The 20135-nt window shown below is 35.8% G+C and overlaps 1 non-coding gene across 1 annotated transcript; it reads left to right on the top strand.

Annotated features, from left to right (window-relative positions):
• The first annotated feature begins 10354 nt into the window (after positions 1-10354).
• TRNAP-CGG (transfer RNA proline (anticodon CGG)) lies at positions 10355-10426 on the top strand. The gene has a single exon. It is a non-coding gene; the product is annotated as a tRNA-Pro (tRNA).
• The last annotated feature ends 9709 nt before the right edge of the window (positions 10427-20135 follow it).

Here is a 20135-nt window from a genome sequence, read left to right on the forward strand (position 1 = left end):
AAGGTCCAATTTCATTCATTTGCATCTGGATATTCAGTTTTCCCATTTATTGAAGAGACTGTCTTTTCCCCATTGAGTGTTATCAACACCTTTGTTGAAAATCAGCTGACTGTAAATGCATAGATTTATTTCTGAGTCCTCTATTCTGTTCCATTGGTTTATGTGTCTATTTTTATGCCAGTATCATGCTGTTTTGATTACTTAGCTTTGTAGTCTATTTGAAGTCAGGTAGTGTGATTCCTCCAGTTTTGCTCTTCTTGCTCAAGATTACTTTGGCTATTCAGGATATTTTTGTGCTTCCATACAAATTTTAGGATTTTTTTTTTCTATTTCCATAAAAATATGCTATTGGGATTTTGATAGAGATTACTTGAATCTGTAGACTGGTTTAGATGGTATGGGCATTTAAACAACACTTACTCTTCTAATCTCTTAACACAGGAATCCTTCCACTTATTTGTGTTGTCTTTCTTTCATCAATGTTTTATAATTTTCATTGTTGAGATCTTTCACCGTCTTGGTTAAATTTATTTCTAGAGTTTTTTGTTTTTGTTTTTGTTTTTTGTAGTTATTGTGAATGAAATTGTTTTCTAGATTTCTTTTTCAGATAGTTCACTGTTAGTGTATAGAAATAGAAATACTAATTTTTATATGTTGATTTTGTATTCTGCAACTTTACTGAATTCATTTATTAGATCTAACTTTTTTGGTAGAGTCTTTAGAGTTTTCTCTATATAAGATCATGTCATCTGCAAACAGGACAACTTAATTTCTTCCTTTCCAGATTGGATTCCTTTTATTTCTTTCTTCTGCCTAATTGCTAGGGCTAGGACTTTCAGGACTATGTTGAATAAAACTGGTGAAAGTGGTCATCCTTGTCTCATTCTTGATCTTAGAGGAAAAGCTTTCAACTTTTCCCTGTTCATTATGATGTTAGCTGTGGATTTGTCATATATGGCCTTTATAGAGTTGAGGTACATTCCTTCGAATTTTTTAAGAGTTTTTATCATGACAGGATATTGATCTTGTGAAATGTTTTTTCTGCACCTGTTGAAATGATCATATGATTTTTGTCCATTTTGTTAATGCGGTGTATCACATTTACAGATTTGTGTATGTTGAACCATCCTTGCATCCCTGAGATGAATCCCACTTGACCAAGGTAAAAAATCTTTTTAATGTGCTGTTGAATTTAGTTTGCTAGAATTTTGTTGAGAATTTTTGTATCTATGCTCATCAGGGATATTTACCTGTTGTTTGTTTGTGTGAATGTATGTGTGTGTGCGTGTGTGTGGTCTTGTCTGGTTTTGGTACCAGGATAATGCTGGCCTTAGAATGAGTTTATTATTAAAGTACGAATGATAAAAATTGCTTAGCACACAGTAATCTCTTTGTAATTGCAGAAAAATAAATAAAGCAAAGCAGCAGCAAGTTGTAGAACCATCCATGCAAAATTGCTCTTGCCTGTGTGTGAAATTCTAAGTGTTTATCCCCAGATATTCTGCTTTGATGGTGTTCATGTTTAGGTGTGTTGGAAAAGTTTTTTTACTGTTTACTTTCAAAGAAGTAAGGGTAAATACAATCCGGCAGATAGCATGTGGTTCTTTTAATGTGGGAGGCAGAATACAACACAGGATAAAAAAAAAAAAAACATCACCAAAATAGTTCCACGATTTGCTAATTAGAACTGTTAACTGAATCTGACAATGAAATATATAGAATACAAGGTCAAACCTTTTTCTATGTCTCTAAATTAAGTGAATTTTGCCCAAGACCCACATTGGTGTTCAGAAAAACAATTCTTTTCCATAAAACATGTCATGAGTTCCTACAAAACCAGCAAACAGCACAGTATTTGCAGTGACTAGCCCTGTTCCTGATTTTCTTCCATATGCGGACTATTAAGGTGAAGCTAAGTGCAGAAAGCAAAAGGCATGCGAAATTCTGAGCACCTAAATCAGTGTAGATAAAAAGATCGGGATTTGTTAGTAAAGTAAAAGATACAACTTTGTGTTGCCAGGTTTATTAATGAGATGACTTAATTCATTACTTAAAGTATTTTAAGTCCTGAAGATAACTTTAATTAACTTCCTTGGGGAGGTTGAATTTTTCCCTTTTTCCCTCACTTTCTATCATCCACCTTTGGAAGCTATGAGATAACACAGTAGACTGGAGATGAGAGAAAACTGAATGTATCCCTTGAAGGATTCGCAAAATAAAAATTAAAAAAAGATCCCGAGTGGGCGTGGGGATTAAAGCAAACCACTTTCTTGAAGTTTTATCCTGCTGTAGTCATTACCAGTCCCAAAGAATTCATGATATGTTCAGTGGTGGAAAAATTTTAGGGTTGAAGATAGGGTGCATGCTTTCACCCACTCAGTGATGTGAACTCAGAATCCTCAGTTTAAAATGCAGGTGCACTCTTTGTCGAGCTATGCAAACTGTAAAACATCTTTCAATTAAAAGATAAAAGGATTTTGACCTGCCACCTGCTTTCTTCTATGTCCTTTTGAGGATGAGTTGTGACACTCTGATCACACACAAGACACCAGCCTTTAATATCCATGTTGTTCAAAATTCCGATTCTATACTATTAAAATATATTTCCCATATTTGCTGATCAAAAGTGTTCTGGTGTATGTTGTTATGCGGATGGAATGCAAGATTTTGCTGTGACTGTGATCTTTTAATAAGCTCAAAATTCAATGGTCTCAAATGATGCTAAAGACCCTGGTGATTCCATCATCCTCCCTGAGTCTCTTATTCCCACCTCCATGCCACTGTGGAGGCAGAGTCCAGAGGATCTCCCATGGGCAAAATAGCAGTTTTCTTTAAAAAAGCAGTTTTCTCTTCTGCCCTATCTCAGCCACCTATTGGGTGTTACCAAGTCCCTTCAATTCAGTGGCCAGACTGTAACTGGCCACTTTTTCATATTATATTGATATACTGTGTCAAAGAATTTCTGACCTTGATTATGGCATTTTGATGAGAATGTGACGGTACTTCAAAAAGTTCTTGGAAAAATAGAATTGAAAGATAAAACGAATCTTTCCATGAACTTTTTGAAGTACTCTCATATTTCAAGACACACACATACATATACCCCCCAAAATGAGAGACTTGTGTTGGCAAAATCTTATTGGAAAAGAGTCCAGAGAACCTACTTTGAAGCTGTGTCTACCTGTCAACCACACTAGTTAACTTAGATTTTAGTTTTATTTATAATGCCTGATGGAGATTATGAGGAAGAGTATTGAAAGGCGCTCAAATTTCCCTTGTTGTCTTCTTGGTTTTTAATTGTGTCTCTGCCTTGGTCAGTCACTTTGCTGCACCTATTTGTGGTCCAAATAGTGTCTTTACCTTTAAAATGGAATATAGGATAACAGCATTATCTATTTTCAGGGCAATTGTGAAAAACCAAAAGATATCTTAAAAATAGTGTATATAGTTGTTGGACAGTTAGCTCAGTTACTTAGAACGTGGTGTTAAAACACCAAAGTCAAGGGCCTGGATTCCCATACTGGCCAACTGCTCCCCCCCAAAAGTAGTAAAAAATATATATAGTAGATACTAACTGCTGATTCTCTCAACGACAACAATAAACTTTTGTTTGTTATAGTTCCATACTCAATTAGCAAACATCTGATATGTCTGATATGTTGCTTGACACCTTGGGTGGATTATACTCAAAGAGAGAGCATCTTAACGATTTCCTTTAAGCTTTGCCACCTGTACATTGCAATGACATGATTTAATTCTGTGTTACCAATCACTGCTTTATGTTCATAATGAATCCACTTTCTAGTGCTTCATTAGTTAATGAAAACTTCAAGACAGTCACACCGGTGTTGATGATGCAGCTGGAAGAACCATCACACTTTTGTGTGCCCCATTCATGCCAAGTCAGTATTTTACGCTACTTCTGCTTTCAAGTTGTCATTATCATCACCATCATCACGACCACCATGATCATTATCACCACTGTGATCTCACCACAACCATCATCATGACTATCTTTATCAATATCATTTCTCTATCCTACAACATTGCTCAACCTACATCTATTAATCAATTGGTTGGAGGCTTGTGTTCAGACTCACAGTTGATATCTTGGACTAGCCCGTTTCCTTAGTCCCCTCTCACCTACATGTTTATAAATGAAATTGTATAAGAACTTCAGCGAGGAGAAATTCCATTCTGTAAAGAAATGGGGAGCATCTGCTTTCACTCTACAGGCCATTTTTTAAAGTGTCAAATCTTTAAAGGATTCTGTGCTTAGTTTTAGCAGAATATAGAGACTTCAAAGTTATATTAAGCTGGCCCGTGGCTCACTTGGGAGAGTGTGGTGCTGATGACACCAAGGCCACGGGTTTGGATCCCTACATAGGGATGGCTGGTTGCTCACATGGGAGAGCGTGGTGCTGACAACACCAAGTCAGGGGTTAAGATCCCCTTACCGGTCATCTTTAAAAAAAAAAAAAAGTTATAAAATAGCTACAGTAATACTGATCGGTTCTTGGGGTGCGATTTTGTTTTAGGAGGCCTCATATTGAAATAAATATCTTTTAAAATTAAAATTTTATTGTACATATTTAAGAAAAATGGTTACTATAGTTAAGAAAATGACCTAACCATCATCTCACAGTTGTACTTTGTGTGAGTGTAAGTGTGTGTGTGTGTGGTAAAAGCATCTAAACTTTACTCTCTTTGCAAATTTCTAGCACACAATGCAATAACGGCAGTCCTCATCTTGTACATTAGATCTGTGTACTTATCCTATGCATGTGCAACTTTGTACTCTTTGACTTACATCTCCCCATTTCCTCCCCCACCCGCTGGCCCTGACAACTACCTCCCTATTGTTTCTATGTATTCAGGGTATTTTGTTTTTTTCTTTTATATTACACATTTAAGAGAGATCATGCAATATTTTTCTCTCTGTGTCTGGCTTATTCCACTTAGGACAATGTCCTCCAGTTCCATCCATGTTATCACGAATGGCAGCCTTTTTTTTAGGCTGAATAATATTATATATATATAATAATATATATCACTATTTCTTTATCCATTTATTCATTGACTGACACTTAGGTTTCTTTATGTCTTGGCTATTGTGCATAATGCTTCAATGAATTTGAGAGCGTAGCTATCTCCATGAGGTGCTGATTTTACTTTCTTTGGGCATATACCCAGCAGAGCGATTCCTGGGACATATTATGGTTCTTTGCTTATTTTTTGAGGAACCTCCATGTTGTTTTCCATATGGCTGCACCAATTTACATTTCTACCGACAGTGAGTAAGGGCTCCCTTTTCTCCACACCTTCACCAACACTTATCTCTCGTCCTTTTGGTAACAGCCATCTGATAGAGTTCGGATGTGTTGTCCCCACCAAAACTCATGTGGAAATCTGATCCCCAATGTGGCAGTGTTGGAAGGTGAGTCATGGGGGCGGATCCCTCGTGAATGGATTAATGCTCTTCCTGGGGGCTGGGGGACCTGAGTGAGATTTCAGCTCTGTTAGTTCCCGTGAGAGCTAGTTGTTTAAAAGACCCTGGCACCTCCCCTTCCCTCTCTCTCTTGCTTCCTCTCACCTGTGATCTGCTTGTATCCGCTGGCTGCCTGCCGCTGTCTGCCATGAGTAGAAGCAGCCTGAGGCCCATACCAGATGCAGCTGTCCCAGAATCGTAAGCCAAATAAACCTCTGTTCTTTGTAAAATTACCCAGTTTCAGGTATTTTGTTATAAGCAACACAAACGGACTAATACACCATCCTAACAGTGTGAGGTGATATCTCAGTGTGGTTTTAATTTGCATTTCCCCAATGATTGATTATGTTGAGCACCTTTTCATATATCTGTTGGCCATTTTCATTTCTTCTTTGGAGAGAGATTTATTCAGGTCCTTTGCCTAATTTTTATTGGGTTACTTGCTGGTTTGTTTGTTTGTTTGTTACTACAGGTTGTGTAAGAATATTAACCCCTTTTCAAATATATAGTTTGCCAATATTTTCTCCCAATCCATAGGCTGCCCTTTCACTTTGTGGATTGTTTCTTTTTTAAAAAAAAAATGCAGTTATTTTAAATTGGCAAACATTGTACATATTTACAGTGTACAATAGGATGTTTTGATAAATGTATATATTGTAGAAAGGTTAAATAAAGTTAATTGGCAAATCCATTACATCACATACTTATTTTTCTGTGTGTGGTGAGAACATTTAAAATTTACTCTCTTAGCAGTTTTCAAGTGCAGTAGTTCCCCTTTATCCATAGATTCACATTCTGAGGTTTCAGTTACTCTCAGTCAACCTTGATCTAAAAATAATCAATGGAAAGTTTCAGAAATAAACAAATTATAAGTTTTAAATTGCGCACCCTTCTGAGTAGCATGATGAAATTTGGTGTCATCCCGCTCCATCCTGCCCAACACTTGAATCATTTTGTCCAGTGTATCCACTGAAGTTAGTCACTTAGTCCTCTTGGTTATCAGATCAACTGCCTTGGTACAGCAGCAGTGCTTGTGTTCAAGTAATCCCTATTTTGCTTAATAATGGCCTCCATGCACAAAAGCAATGATGCTGACAATTTGGATATGCCAAACAGAAGCTGTAAAGTGCTTTGCTTAAGGGAAAGGGTAAAGACTCTAAACGTAATAAGGAAAGAAAAAAATTGTATGCTGAGGTTGCTAAGATCTATGGTAAGAACAAGTCTATCTGTGAAATTGTGAAAAAGAAAAAATAAATTCATGCTTTTTTGTTGTCTCACCTCAATCTGCAAAAGTTATGGCCACAGTGCAAGTTAAGTGTTTATTTAAGATTTAAAAAAGGCATTAAATTTCTGGGTGGAAGACATGAAAGGAAAGGTGTTCTGATTGACAGTATGGAGGCAATCAGATTCGGTAATATCTGTGGTTTCAGGAATCCACGGGAGGTCTCAGAATGTATACTATGCAGGTAACGGAGGACTACTCCTGTATATAATGCATTGTTATTAACTGTAGTCACAATACTGTACAAGAAATCTGAATTTATTTCTCCTGTCTGTCTTAAATTTTGTATCTTTTGACCAATATCTCCCCAAATCCCTTTCCCCCTGGCCCTGATAACCACCATTCTATTTTCTTCTATCAGTCTGGATTTTCAGATTCCACATATAAATAAGGTCACGAAGTATTCTTTCTGTGCCTGGCTCATTTTACTTAGCATAACGTTCTCTAGGTTCATACATGCTGTTGCAAATGACAGGATTTCCTTCTTTTATAATGTTTCCTGAAATATCTTGACAATATAAATACCTTGACAAAAAAGGTTGATTATGAGAAGCCAGGTTTTCTGGGGCCTTATCAGAGAAAATGTTAAACATCACTGTGAAAAGAAAGTATGAAAAATGAATATGAATGTAACAAATCATTTGTCATACCACCAAATACATTAATGAAATTTGGACTATGTATGTCTTTTTTTCTTTTTCTGTTTTTTATACAAGGGTTTTATACAGAACATTTTAAACATATACAAAATAAACAAAATAGTGTAATTGATCTGTCACCCAAGCTCAACAACAACTAGTCATGTGCCATTTTTGTTTCATCTACACTTCTACCCATTCCCCATCCCTACATTATTATTTTTTAGTTTTCTTTTTTTCTGTGAGTTCAGATGTACATAAATGGAAAGGCAGAAATCTTAACTGTACGATTTTGACAAATAAATATACCCATATAATAGTCACCCCTTTAAAAATAGAATATTTTAATTATCTTTAGAAAATTTTCTTTTGTTCCTGTTCAGACAATGTTTTCCTTCCCCAGAGGCAATTTACTGCTGTGATATATTTTACCATAGGTTCACTGGAATATGTAATACTTTAGATGAAAAATATAAGTCAAAAATAGAAGAATGTCCTAGCGTAACCCTTATCTTGTCAATTGAGTCACAGATTAGACTATAAATGGAATTCACTAAGGGGTGGTGTGAAAAATTTAGTAACTTGAGCCTAATATTAAGAAATCATCGTAAAACCCAAACGTGTATTAGTTTCCATTTTAGTATATTGATATTGATTAAATATCCAAGAAAATTATGGCTCATCTTTTTGACTCTTAAGTTATGAAGAGAGAAAAAAATTCCCTGTAAGATTTATTTACTTTGTGACGCTATTGCATCTTTTTCATATCCATGAATGGTAAGTAAGCCTAGTGATTCAGTAATATTTTCAGAGATAATTGTATTAGATGATGGATATAAAGATTGTAATGGGCTACCATTACAGCAAAAGAAAGACTATCCATCCCTAAGGAAAGTTAGTGGCAGTTAAACCCAATTCTTTCCACCTTGGTAGTCCAAAAATAATAGTTAAACTTATATATGAAAGTTGACTTTTTGATGAGAGATGTGAGAGAACAAGGAATGACATCTCAATGAGAACATTTAAAAAAGTGACAGTGATAGTTACTTGATAGCCAGCTGAAGTGGGTCTCTTCAAGGACAAAAACTCTTTCTTGTCTTTGATAATCCAGGGCCTAACAAGAGGAGTACATATGTAATAGAAATTTGGTAAATGAGTCTTGTTGGGGAATTTTATATCCATTGCTCTAAGTTGTCTTCTGTAACCATATCCTTACACCACACCTTCAGTTTTCCAAGAAACTTGAGTTTAATTATGAATATATTCATATTCGCCAACATAACTAAGCATCTTATTACACATGCTCTACATGGCCTAGACAAGGGCAGTAGACATTTCAGCAAAATGACTGGAACTAAATTACACATGGGTCCCCTACTGTGTGTAATGATCTTGCTGTTGAGTAATCTTTAAATAATGACCTTTGCTTGGAGTCTAAGTTCCCAGTGGTATAAAAGTAAACGAATTATTTATTTATTATCCTCAGGAAAGTTAGATTAAGAAAGGAAAAAGTGTATTACACTATGGAAATGAAGAGAAAATAAGAGTTTGGGGTTGAGAGCTTAGGTGACTCTGTGAAGTGTGTGTCCCAAGACCATTTTGTTGAGTTCAGAAATTGAAATAAACTTATATTTTCAGTTGATTTCAAGATGAAGGGAAGTGCTCTAAATTGTGTATCCAGGGACTGATTCTTTGGAAAATCTTTGGGTTCAGACTGAATAATTCTTTTCCACAGTGAAGTATTTATCCTTCGATTTAAAGTCTTAGTATAGTCCTGTGTCAGGGCCCCATTTATGTACATGAACAGAAGATGCTATTTCTTGAGCAGAACATGTTTTCATGGAAGTGGAATGCTAAGTCTGAATCATAGGTACCACTGAGTTTGAAGGCAGTTAGGAATTATTACTAGTCTTAGATGCATGTTTCAGAGGAAACAGTCGAGATTTTTTAAACTTTTAAGGTACAAAGCTAAAAGTTGGATCTTGCTATTCTAGCATTAGAAAAGTGGTCAGGAGATAGAAAAAGGAATGTCTAGTTACCCCATCATTATGAGTATTTGGATCCACCCAGTAAATCCATGTCAAAACTCAATTGAACATTAGTTTAAATCTACTGTCCGCTTCAGAAAGGATTGATTTCTCTTCTCCTATATTCAAGAAAATCATTATTTTTATCTGTCCTTGCAAAAGAATTCCATTTTTGGTAAATAAATAAACAGGCATTCTGAGTAATTATCGAACAATTGAAAGAATGAGCTGAATAAGGAGAACTATTTTAATTTTGAAAGCATCAAACTCAGTACAGCAAAATGAAATTAAAAATATGTATTAATTCAATACATACATCTTAACATGAATTGAAAATGTGGTTTAGATATATGAGCTAATGGCCTGTTGTGAAAACTTTCCTTGAGTTTTGGTAACTTCCTTTTTATGTAGGAAGAAGTCAGTAAATTAATTGAATACTAACTTTTTGGTGCTCCTGAAAAATTAATGTTAAGAAATTTAACTTTTATCAGTGGAACTTTGGTAAGATTAGGAATATTTGTTCTGAGAAACCTTTTTAGAGCAAATAGTCTAGGAACCCCTCAGTAGTAGTTATATCCAACTTCTAAAAACGATAGAAGTGAGATAAGAAAATTCAGAACTCTAATTTTTTAAAGAGAGTTTAATTAAAAGCTAAATAAAATTGAGTTAAATTACTTGGAGTAGTTTAGCAAAATAGAACAAAGGAAAAATTTTCCTGCAGGTTCCAGTCTTCAACTGAGTGACAGCAAGGTAATTTAAGCTACCGAGAGACCATTCACGGAAAGGCTCTCCCAACTGTTTCATGAATGGAAATGATTTGCAGGGTTTAAATCTTATTTGGGAACAAATTCCTTGTAGAATAAAAACTATAATTGAGCATTATTATTATATAAAACATAGGAAACATTATTCTACAGGTGGCTCGTTGGTCTAGGGGTATGATTCTCGCTTCGGGTGTGAGAGGTCCCGGGTTCAAATCCCGGACGAGCCCGCTTCATTTTCTCACAACAGGATGTCAAGAAAGGTGAACAATGGGACTTTCTTGGGAGCAGACCAATACCTAATCCGGGCCATCCTACCGGGGCAGGCATCAGAACGTTGTTACAGATGCGCGGGCGCTGTTCCAATTCTCCAGTCAATTCCTTCTCAAGCCGAAGGCCCTGAACTGTCTGTGCGCGCGTGCGTGCGTGTGCGCGCCTGGCCGAGGGCGGGGGCGTGAATTGCAGTCAGCGGGTCAGCAGGTCGTGGTCCTGCCCCTCCTAGGGAAGACTGCTTTAGTTTCCACTTCGCTGATCATTCTCTGACTCAGCGTTTACTCCTCCCATCACACTGGAAAGTGAGTCACCTCAGGTGCTGCTGTTGCCACCGTTTCTGATGAGGTCGACTGTTAAGATGTGAGATTCCTGTCTTTTTTCTGCCTCTGCGTTTCGCCATACAGCTGCCTTTCCTGGTTAGAGTATATCCATTTATTCGTACAGAGAATGAATATACAATGAATACTGCGTGTCCAGCTCAATGATGGATGCTAGGAATGCAGTGATGGATAAGGAAAAAAACATGGTCTTATTTCTATGGAACTTCATATCACAAGTAACTAAATATTTACAGTTATGCATTCTATGAGAAAGTACGGAATTCCCATCGAGGCACCAAGGCATACCTATAGACTCCAGAGAATATTTCAGACCAAGGTTCCTCCACTTGGAAAAATCAAAGTCTTTCCTATCCCATCCCTGTAAACTTGTGGGTACTTTCTCCTCTGACCCAGGAAATGCTTTCACTTTGGAGTCGCTGAAAACCTTCAGGTGAATTAATTAACACTGGAATTTGAAATAGGAAAAAAAAAAAAAAAATGAAGAGGAAGATAGCAATCTAGTTATTTTGCTCACGCTAGCTAAATTAAGGTATTTCCTCAGAATAACCATGTTGTTTGTTTTTGTGGCCAAGACTTAACATGGACCACCTCTACTCCCTCCACCAATTTCTTCTTTGCTTTGTGGGCGCCACCAGGGCTCAACTTGCCCTGCTCATTTTGGTATTCTGAAAGGGTGTGGGTCTTTTTACCTTCTCCTTTTTCTTTCCAATTTTGAGGGCCCGTTGCATATGAAGATGTAGGTCCCTAATCAGAGATGGGGTATAATTGTCTCTTTATATATGTAAAATATAAATTTATAATTTACTTGCAACAATATAATTTTGTAACTTGAAGTAGATGATATCATTCATTAAGTTTAAAATCAAAAGGAACTTCTTTCAGCCTCTGGTCATTTAAGAATTTTCTCAAAATTCGGGAAGTCAGTTTTAGGCCAGGTAGGCAAGGGATTAAATCATCCTTCTTCAAGGGATTTTACTATCTTAAAAGGAATTAATTAAAGATTTTTGGCATATAAGTGTCTGATGGTAAACGGCACAAGCAGATCATTCTAAAATGAAGCCAAGTCAATAAATGGGACTCGAAGTTTCAGTTATCAGCTATTTTGGGGGCCTAATTATAATTATGAACAAGCAATCAAAAATCACTGGACATATGAAGAAATATGAGAGACAGAAATAAAAATGAACTAAAAAGAAGAAAAGAAAATATTAGAGAGAAGAAAACTCAGGAAAGCCATTATATCTACTTTAAAAAAGAGAAGGTTGTACAAACGGGTAACTCTAAGTACAGAAGTCTCTTGAAATTAAAATTGTAACAGTAGAAAGGAAACTTTAATAGAATAATTGAAATTAAATGTGAAGGACATCTACCAGAATGTGGAGTAAAAATATAAAGGAAAACTTCAGCTATTGTGCTCCTTGATATATACCTCCAAAGTTGAAACCCTATTGTTCGCATAATAATCTGCACACAAATGTTTATAACAGCTTTATTCACAATTGCCAACACGTGGAAGCAACAAAGATGTACTTCAATAGACTAATGGATAAACAAACTGTGCTAAAATGGAATGTTATTTGGTGATAAAAAGAAATGACCTATCAAGCCACGAAAAGAAATGGAGAAATCTTAAAAGCACATTGCTAAGTGAAAGAAGTCAATCTGACTGAAAAGGCTACATGCTCTATGCATAATTACATTATGTATGTATAATGACATTATAGAAATGATGAAACTATGAAAGCGGTAATAGATCAGTGATTGCCAGGGGACAGGGAGGGAGTAATGAAGAGCTGAAGAACAGGGAATTTTTAGGACAGTGGAACTATTCTGTATGATACAGTAATGACGGACACATGTCATTATACACTTGACAAAACCCGTAGAAGGTACAATACCAAAAGTAAACCCTAATTTAAACTACAAATTATGGTTAATATTAATATATTAATATTGGTTAATCAGTTGTAACAAATATACTACAATAAAATAAGCTGTAAATAATAGGGGAAGCCCTGGGAGAGAGATGGGGGTATATGGGAACTCTTTATATTTTCCCATCAGTTTTTCTGTAAGCCTAAAATTGCCTTAAAAAATAAAATTGATTAACTAAAAAAATAAATAGAATTTAAATAGGAGATAATAGTAAAAACAAATAAATGAAGTAGAGGAAGCATCCTAGAGGTTTAAAACCCAAGTAAAGGGAGTTTCAGAGAAAAAAAGAAAGAAGAAAGAACCCTGAAGACAGAAGTGAGAAAAATCAACAACAGAACAAACTAATTTCCCAAACTGAGATACATGATTTAATGACACAATAGAGTTCCCAGAACAATGAATAAAAACTAAATTACACTATGATATATCTTTCAGACATTTCTGAATATTGAGGACAAAGAAATCATGCTAAAAGAGAGAAATAAAAGCTAATTACAAATGTGGCATCAGTAATTAGAATGAGTTTGTACTTCTCAAAGCAATACTGGAAGCTAGAAGAAAATGGAAGACTTTCAAAATCTTGAAATAAATTTCAACATCCTGAAAGAGACTATTTCTCAGCCTAGCATTCCATACACAACCAAACACTTAATCAAGTGTCAGAGGAGTATAAAAGATATTTTTCAACATGCAAGTGTTAGAAAAATTCTTATCTCCAAAAAACTCTTTCTTAGGAAGTTACTTTACAATGTGCTCCACCAAAATGAGAAAGCCTATTAAGACAGAAAAACACATGGCAAGTGAAGAATCCAACACCACTGGCAGAGGAAGAAAATGTACCGTAAGATGATAAAATAAGACAACAGGATGCACGTCAAGTATAGAAATCGCCCAGTTTCTTTTTTTGGCAAAACTTTTATGCTTATTTGTGATAATTTCTAAAAAATCAATTATTTTCATAAAACAAAATATGAAAGGTAAGTGAATAATGTTCGCCAATCATAATTATATAAACAGAGAATGCTAATTCAATAAAAATTATATAATTATAATTGTATTTGGAAGAAAAATTTTATAGGAAGAGTGCCTGTATGTGGAAATGTTTAAAGTGAGGAAGTGTGGGAACACAGGGGTTTGATTAGACTAGGGAGTGTACAAAGGAAAAAAGCCTTAAGTGCACAGGATCAGAACTATATGTGTTAAAAACAGCACATGCTGAAAACAACAAATATGTTCTGATTGTATAGTAGGGAACACTGAGATCGTTTTCTGTCCTGTTCACACACTCCTTTCTGTACTTCCTTTGATACTAAGTTTGTTACATAGTCAAGGTCTTGACATTACAATAAAAGACGAGACAAGCCTGAGCTCTGTGCTGCACCTATTCTCTCCTTTCTTGTGGGAGTTAACTTGGTGTAGTTCCTGTAGGCCTCTCATTGCTTTCATGAAGTTGGGCTCTGAGTAATCTTTGCATCTGCGTCACTGAGAGGTTAGTGACAAGGAAGTAGAAGTGAATCTTATTTCTGTATGTGAGGAAAACAGTGGGAAACACTAAACATTTTTCAAAAAGTAGCAATAAAAGCATATGCATTAGTTAGAATACAATTTTGTCTTTGTAACAAAGACCCAAACGAACTGTACCTTAAAAGGAGCAGACATTTACTGATATCTTATGTGACAGTCTGAGGGTGTTATCAATGCCAGAGTGATGCTTTGGTTGCATGGTGTTGGTTCTAGTCTTCTATGTCATGACTTCCTCCTTGCTACAATGTTGCTGGGTCCAATCTCTTTCTGTTTCTTGACTCTTTCATTCCTATTGTGTTGCCTTTTCCTGAAAGCAGATACAGTAGGAAGAGAGAAATGGAGTGTAGAAGAGAGAAATGCCTTCCTCTTATGGGCATAACCTGGAAGATTTACATACACTTTCTCTCTTATGCCTTTATTTAGAAATTGGTCACTTGACCACACTTACTGTCAAGTAAAGTTGTGCATTGTAATCTTTTCATGGGTGGCCAGGAGCTCAGCTAAATTTCCATTTCTTGGTAGAAAAAAAAATTGATGAACAACTAGCCGTCTCTGCCATAGCATGTTATTTGGAGATATACTGATAAAAACAAAAGCAACACAAACAAAAAGCCAAATGGCTGAAAATCTATGCCTCTACCAGGGGGGAATAAGATAGGAGGAAGAGGACCAGTTTTTTGCATACATATATTTTTGAAGCACTTGAGGTTTTCAAATGTGTGGTTAATTTTGATCAAAAAATTTTTAATTAAAAAATAATCTTTAAACTGAGAATCAAAGTATGGATAAATAACTCAGCCAAGTTAAAATGAGAAAGAGCAAGAGCAATCTATGAGGCAAAATGACTTGTTGGAAGAGAAGGAAAATACATCTTTCTTAATACCCAAACCGGAATGAGACTGAGCATAAAAACAAGATCGAGGGAAGTGAGCTGAGTTGAGGTCGAAGATCCAGGCAGGTCAATGCAGCAAATACTACAATATAAGGGCTCATCCAAGGAAGGAGAAAGAATGATTCTTTGTGACTCTTGAATTCACAAAAACAAATAAAGGGTAATCTTCACTCAAGAAGATGTTAGTGCGACCTAAGGTAAAGTCCTGACACTCAGTGTGAGAATGCAGTAGGGATCGGTTCCTGCAGGATTTCCTCCAGTTCCCTGTTGTTCAGCCTGTGATTGATTTACTTTGGCTCCAGAAGAGAAATCTTCATAATCACTTTTTTCTCAGGTTTAAGGATGTTCCTTGATTAGCCACTAACGTGCCTACACACTCGTCTCCAGCCACAGGGATTCCTCAGCACTCTTCTCGACACTACCGGCCTCTTCACGTTTGCTCAACCCCTTTCATCAGCCTGGGACACTCTCTCTCTTTGCCACCTTTAGAAAACGTGCTCTTCAAGACTCACCTTCAATATCACCTTCATTTCCAGGCGTTTATGATTTACTCTGATTAGTTAGAATTAATCACCACTCGTGTTCATTCATCTGTGCATTTTATTCATTATATGAAACAAATCAACCAACCAAAAACAAACACACAAAAGCAGCTTAAATAGCTTTTTTTCTCCCTTTCCTTCTTGCTAATTATTTTCTCGCTGGGTAGGTTTGTTTTTAGTGTTTGTTTAGCACCACATCCCTTGGAAATTCAACTGAAAGTTAGAAAACCTCTCTGCTAGAAAACACTCTAAGAAAGATATTTAGGGGAAAATCAGAATTCATGGTTCCTCTGACACCGATGAACAGGGATAAGAATGCCCACGAGTTAAGGATTCTTCTCTGTGCAATTTCACCCTGTAGTACTGAAGAAACGGCCATGACACTAAGTAGAAATTGAGCATTGCCCTGCTCAGATTTATCATCTAATTTTCAGAAGGTTATATTAATCAATGATTAGGAATCTGGATTTGCCAGCTCCTCTGAGAAATATGCTCAACTTCACCCAGTGTAACTATTTCCCTTAAATTCTCTTGAAACTTGCATTCCCCTACGTTGGCGAGAAGAGAGCTGCCCTCCTAAATCTGCAGTCTATTGGGTATTTACCAAAGTGAGGTGTTTCACGTGATCCATTTAATGAAGTTCCTTCTGATGGGCTTCTGATCTGGTGACTGAAGGGAGCCTCCAAGCCTGAGAAGTGGTGAGAGAGATGAAGCTTACAAAAAGCAGCAGAAACTGGAATCTGCTTATTCCAGTCCCTTCTTTTAGAAATTATTACTTGTTGCTTTGTGTTGCTTCACCCCCCACAGATTTGTCACCCCATTTCCCCTGGGTGACGGAGATGCAAAGGATTACTCAAAGTCCATCTCTTCCGAGCAGTGAGAAGCCCCGAAGTGGTTAATTTCCCTGGGACCCTCCAGCAAGAGGCAATTCTTCCTCGGGAAATTAATGCCAAATTGGGGTTCTCTTCCTGCATTTATTTTCCAGACCAGGAAGTTACAGGAAGAGAACAAAGGTGGGGTTATAGTTTAACAATATAGGCTGGTAATTTTCAGTGAAACAAGCCAGATGACATTCCAGTAAGGCTATCAACAAAAGCTTTAATCTTAGCAAACATTCCTTCTTACAGTAACTAGTCTGTCCTTGAGGCAGCAACCTTGCTGTGCCACAAATCTTTATCTTACATCAGAGACTTATAGCCTGAGGAAAATTTCCAGTCCTCCACAAGGTCAATATTTGAAACTTCCTGGAAAACCAGGCCCTGTGAGGTACATATGCTTTATAGTATATTCCACAATTACTACTCTGAGCAGTAAAATTAATTCATCAAAAAGATAAGGTCAGCAGATAAACAAAACAGCAGGACAAACACACCAAGGCAGAAATTCAATTACTTAGGTTCTCAAGAACAAATCAACAGACTGAAATTGAAGAAATGTTTAGCACTGAAGAGATGACCACAAGAGTTTTAAAAGGATTGTCAAGAAATTCGGGGGTAAGCTGTTTTCAAGTAACAACCACCCAAACCAAAAAATAAAAAAATGTACTCTTGTAGTGGTCAGATCCTCTTTTCCAGGTCTTGGCTATATTTATGCATTCTTACATGCCCTCATAACAACTGCACAGAAATAAAAATTCACCTTTTCTGATTAACAGTACATCCAAAACATTTTTCTTTTAAACTCAGTCTTTTTCATAATCATTTTATTAGCTGCATTATGGTCAAAGAAGATGACATACTATAATCTACTCTAGCCATTTTTCTGTTTTTGAAATTTCTTTTAGGAGAATTAATAGTTCAAAGGATTGTTTGTTGCAGAAATAGGTCACAGGCTTTGAACATATTATGGCTATTGTTAATAATTAGCCAATTACTGTTTCAGTTTTTGTTGTTTCTCTTCACAATGCAATCACCAGTACAGGAATGACCCACTTTTCCCACAGACACTTAAGCTGGAATTACAATTATTTATGTACTTTTATATTTATATAAAATAAACCACATGTTATACATTCTTATATATTTTGGATACATTCAGAAAGTAGAACGACCAGACTTTTTCCAAATTCTGTTCTCTAATTATTCTTTTATTTGCTATAAACTTATCAGGTCTTAGAATTATTTATCTCAAATATTTTTCCTGTTAGTTTTCAAATAGATTTTTAAAATAATTTAATTATATAAATTTTAAAAATACACTGAAATTTATATTAGTATAAAATAGCCATGTATTCATCTCAGAACTTGCATTTTTAATCACATTTTTAAATTCTCTTTTACAAAATAGTGAGTGATTTTTAAAATTTTTAACCTTTTTATTGTGAAATTATCACACATGTAGAAGAGTACTTAAAACATAGATGCCAACTTAATTACAAAGCAAGTGCCCATGTGGTTGTGACAAAGATCAGGAGGTAGAACACAGCAAGCATCCAATAAGTGCCCCTCCCAATCACTGTCCCCTTTCCTCCCCAAAGGTAACCACCAACCTGACTTTTATTACTTCCTTACATTTTATTATTTTATCACCAATTCTTAATTCTTAAACACTATTGTTTTCCTATATCTGAATTTTTTATAGATAGAATAGATATATTTTTCTATTCTATTTTTTTATTAATAATATTCTGTTTCATTCTTGTTGCTATAGATGTAGTTTATCTATTTCCATTTCTGTATACTATGTCATAGTATGAATATACTAAAACTTATTTATCCTTTGTATTCATTATCTATTGCTGTGTAACAAATTACCCTAAAACTTGTTTAAAACACTTATTATCTTCTGATTTTTGTAGGTCAAGATTCTGGGAGTGACTTAGCTGGGTTCTCTGGTTCAGAATCCCTCACAAAGCTGCAATCAGGGTGTTGGCAGGGGTTTTAGTCATCTAAAGGCTAGACTGGAAAAGAACGGGCTTCCACAATCATTGAGATGCTTGTTGACATGATGTTAGACTGAGGATCTAAGTACTTGTCAACTGTGGTCTGCAGGCCACTCTCAGTTCCTTTCCATTTGAACATAACAGCTCACAACTTAGTAACTTGTTTCATCACAGCAAACAAAGCAGAGGAGCCAGAAAGTGTGAGAGCAAGACAGAAGTTATAGTCTTTTATAACCTAATTTTGGAAGTGGCATCCCATCACTTTTGCTGTATTCTGTCTATGGGAAGTGATTAAGTAGGTCAAGCCCACACTCAAGGAGATGAGATCACACAAGGGCATGGTGAGCAGGAGCTGAGGATCTTGGGAGCCACCTTAGAAGCTGCCCACCATACTCTTTATAATGTTGATGAATATTGGTGTTTCTTTTTTTACTATTACAAATTATACTACTAAGACCTTTCTTGTACATTTCTTCTAATGCATATGTGCACACATTTCTGAGTCATAAATTATGGATATATTTAATTTCAGTAAAAAGATGTCACTTTTTTCTAAAGTGCTAACATTGGTTTACATCCTATCAGCAATGGAGGAACTTTCCTGTTGGCCCACGTTATCACCCTCACATTGCATTGTCATTCTTTGTAATGTTAGCTGGTGGGTGTGTGGTGGTATATCACTGTGTTTGTTTAATTCCTACGATGGAAACGTTCAACATACACAAAAGTAGAAAGAATCATATAAAGAACCCATGAGTTCCAGTGTTCCGGTCACCTAACTTTAAGTAGTTACAAATATTTTATCAATAAAGAAAACCCTGACACTATCTTTTTCTTAAAAATATTTGTCTTGTCTCTCTGAGGATAAGGAAATTATGAATAATTACACCTAACATAATTAGCAATAGTTCTTCAATATTGCATAAAACTCAAACTAGTTCAAATTTCCCCAATTGTTTAAAAATGATTTTTACACTGACAACAAATGCTGAGAAGAGTGTGGAGCAACAGGAACTCTCTCATTCATTGCTGATGGAAGTGCAAACTGGTACAGCCACTTTGAAAGATAGTTTGGCAGTTTCTTACAAAATTAAACATACTTGTACCATATGATCCAGCAATTTCACTCCTTGGTATTTACCCAAGAGTTGAAAACATATGTCCACACAAAAACTTACATGTGGATGTTTATAGAAGCTTTATTCATAATTGCCAAAACTTGGAAGCAATCAAGATGTCCCTCAGCAAGTGAATGGATAAATTAAGTGTGATACATCCAGACAATAAATTATTATTCAGTGCTAAAAAGAAATGAACTGTCAAGCCATAAAAAGGCATGGAGGAAACTTAAATGCATATTCCTAAGTAAAAGAAGCCAATCTGAAAAGGCTACTTACTATATGACTCCAACTATATGACATTACAGAAAAGGCAAAACTATGGAGACAATAAAAAGATCAGTAGTTACAAGGGATTGGGGTCAGGTAGGGGGTTGGTGGGGAGATAAGTAGATGAAGCACAGAGAATTTTTAGGACATTGAATATACACTA

Source organism: Cynocephalus volans, chromosome 5 (assembly GCF_027409185.1).
Source record: "Cynocephalus volans isolate mCynVol1 chromosome 5, mCynVol1.pri, whole genome shotgun sequence".
In the NCBI taxonomy this organism is placed as follows: Eukaryota; Metazoa; Chordata; class Mammalia; order Dermoptera; family Cynocephalidae; genus Cynocephalus; species Cynocephalus volans.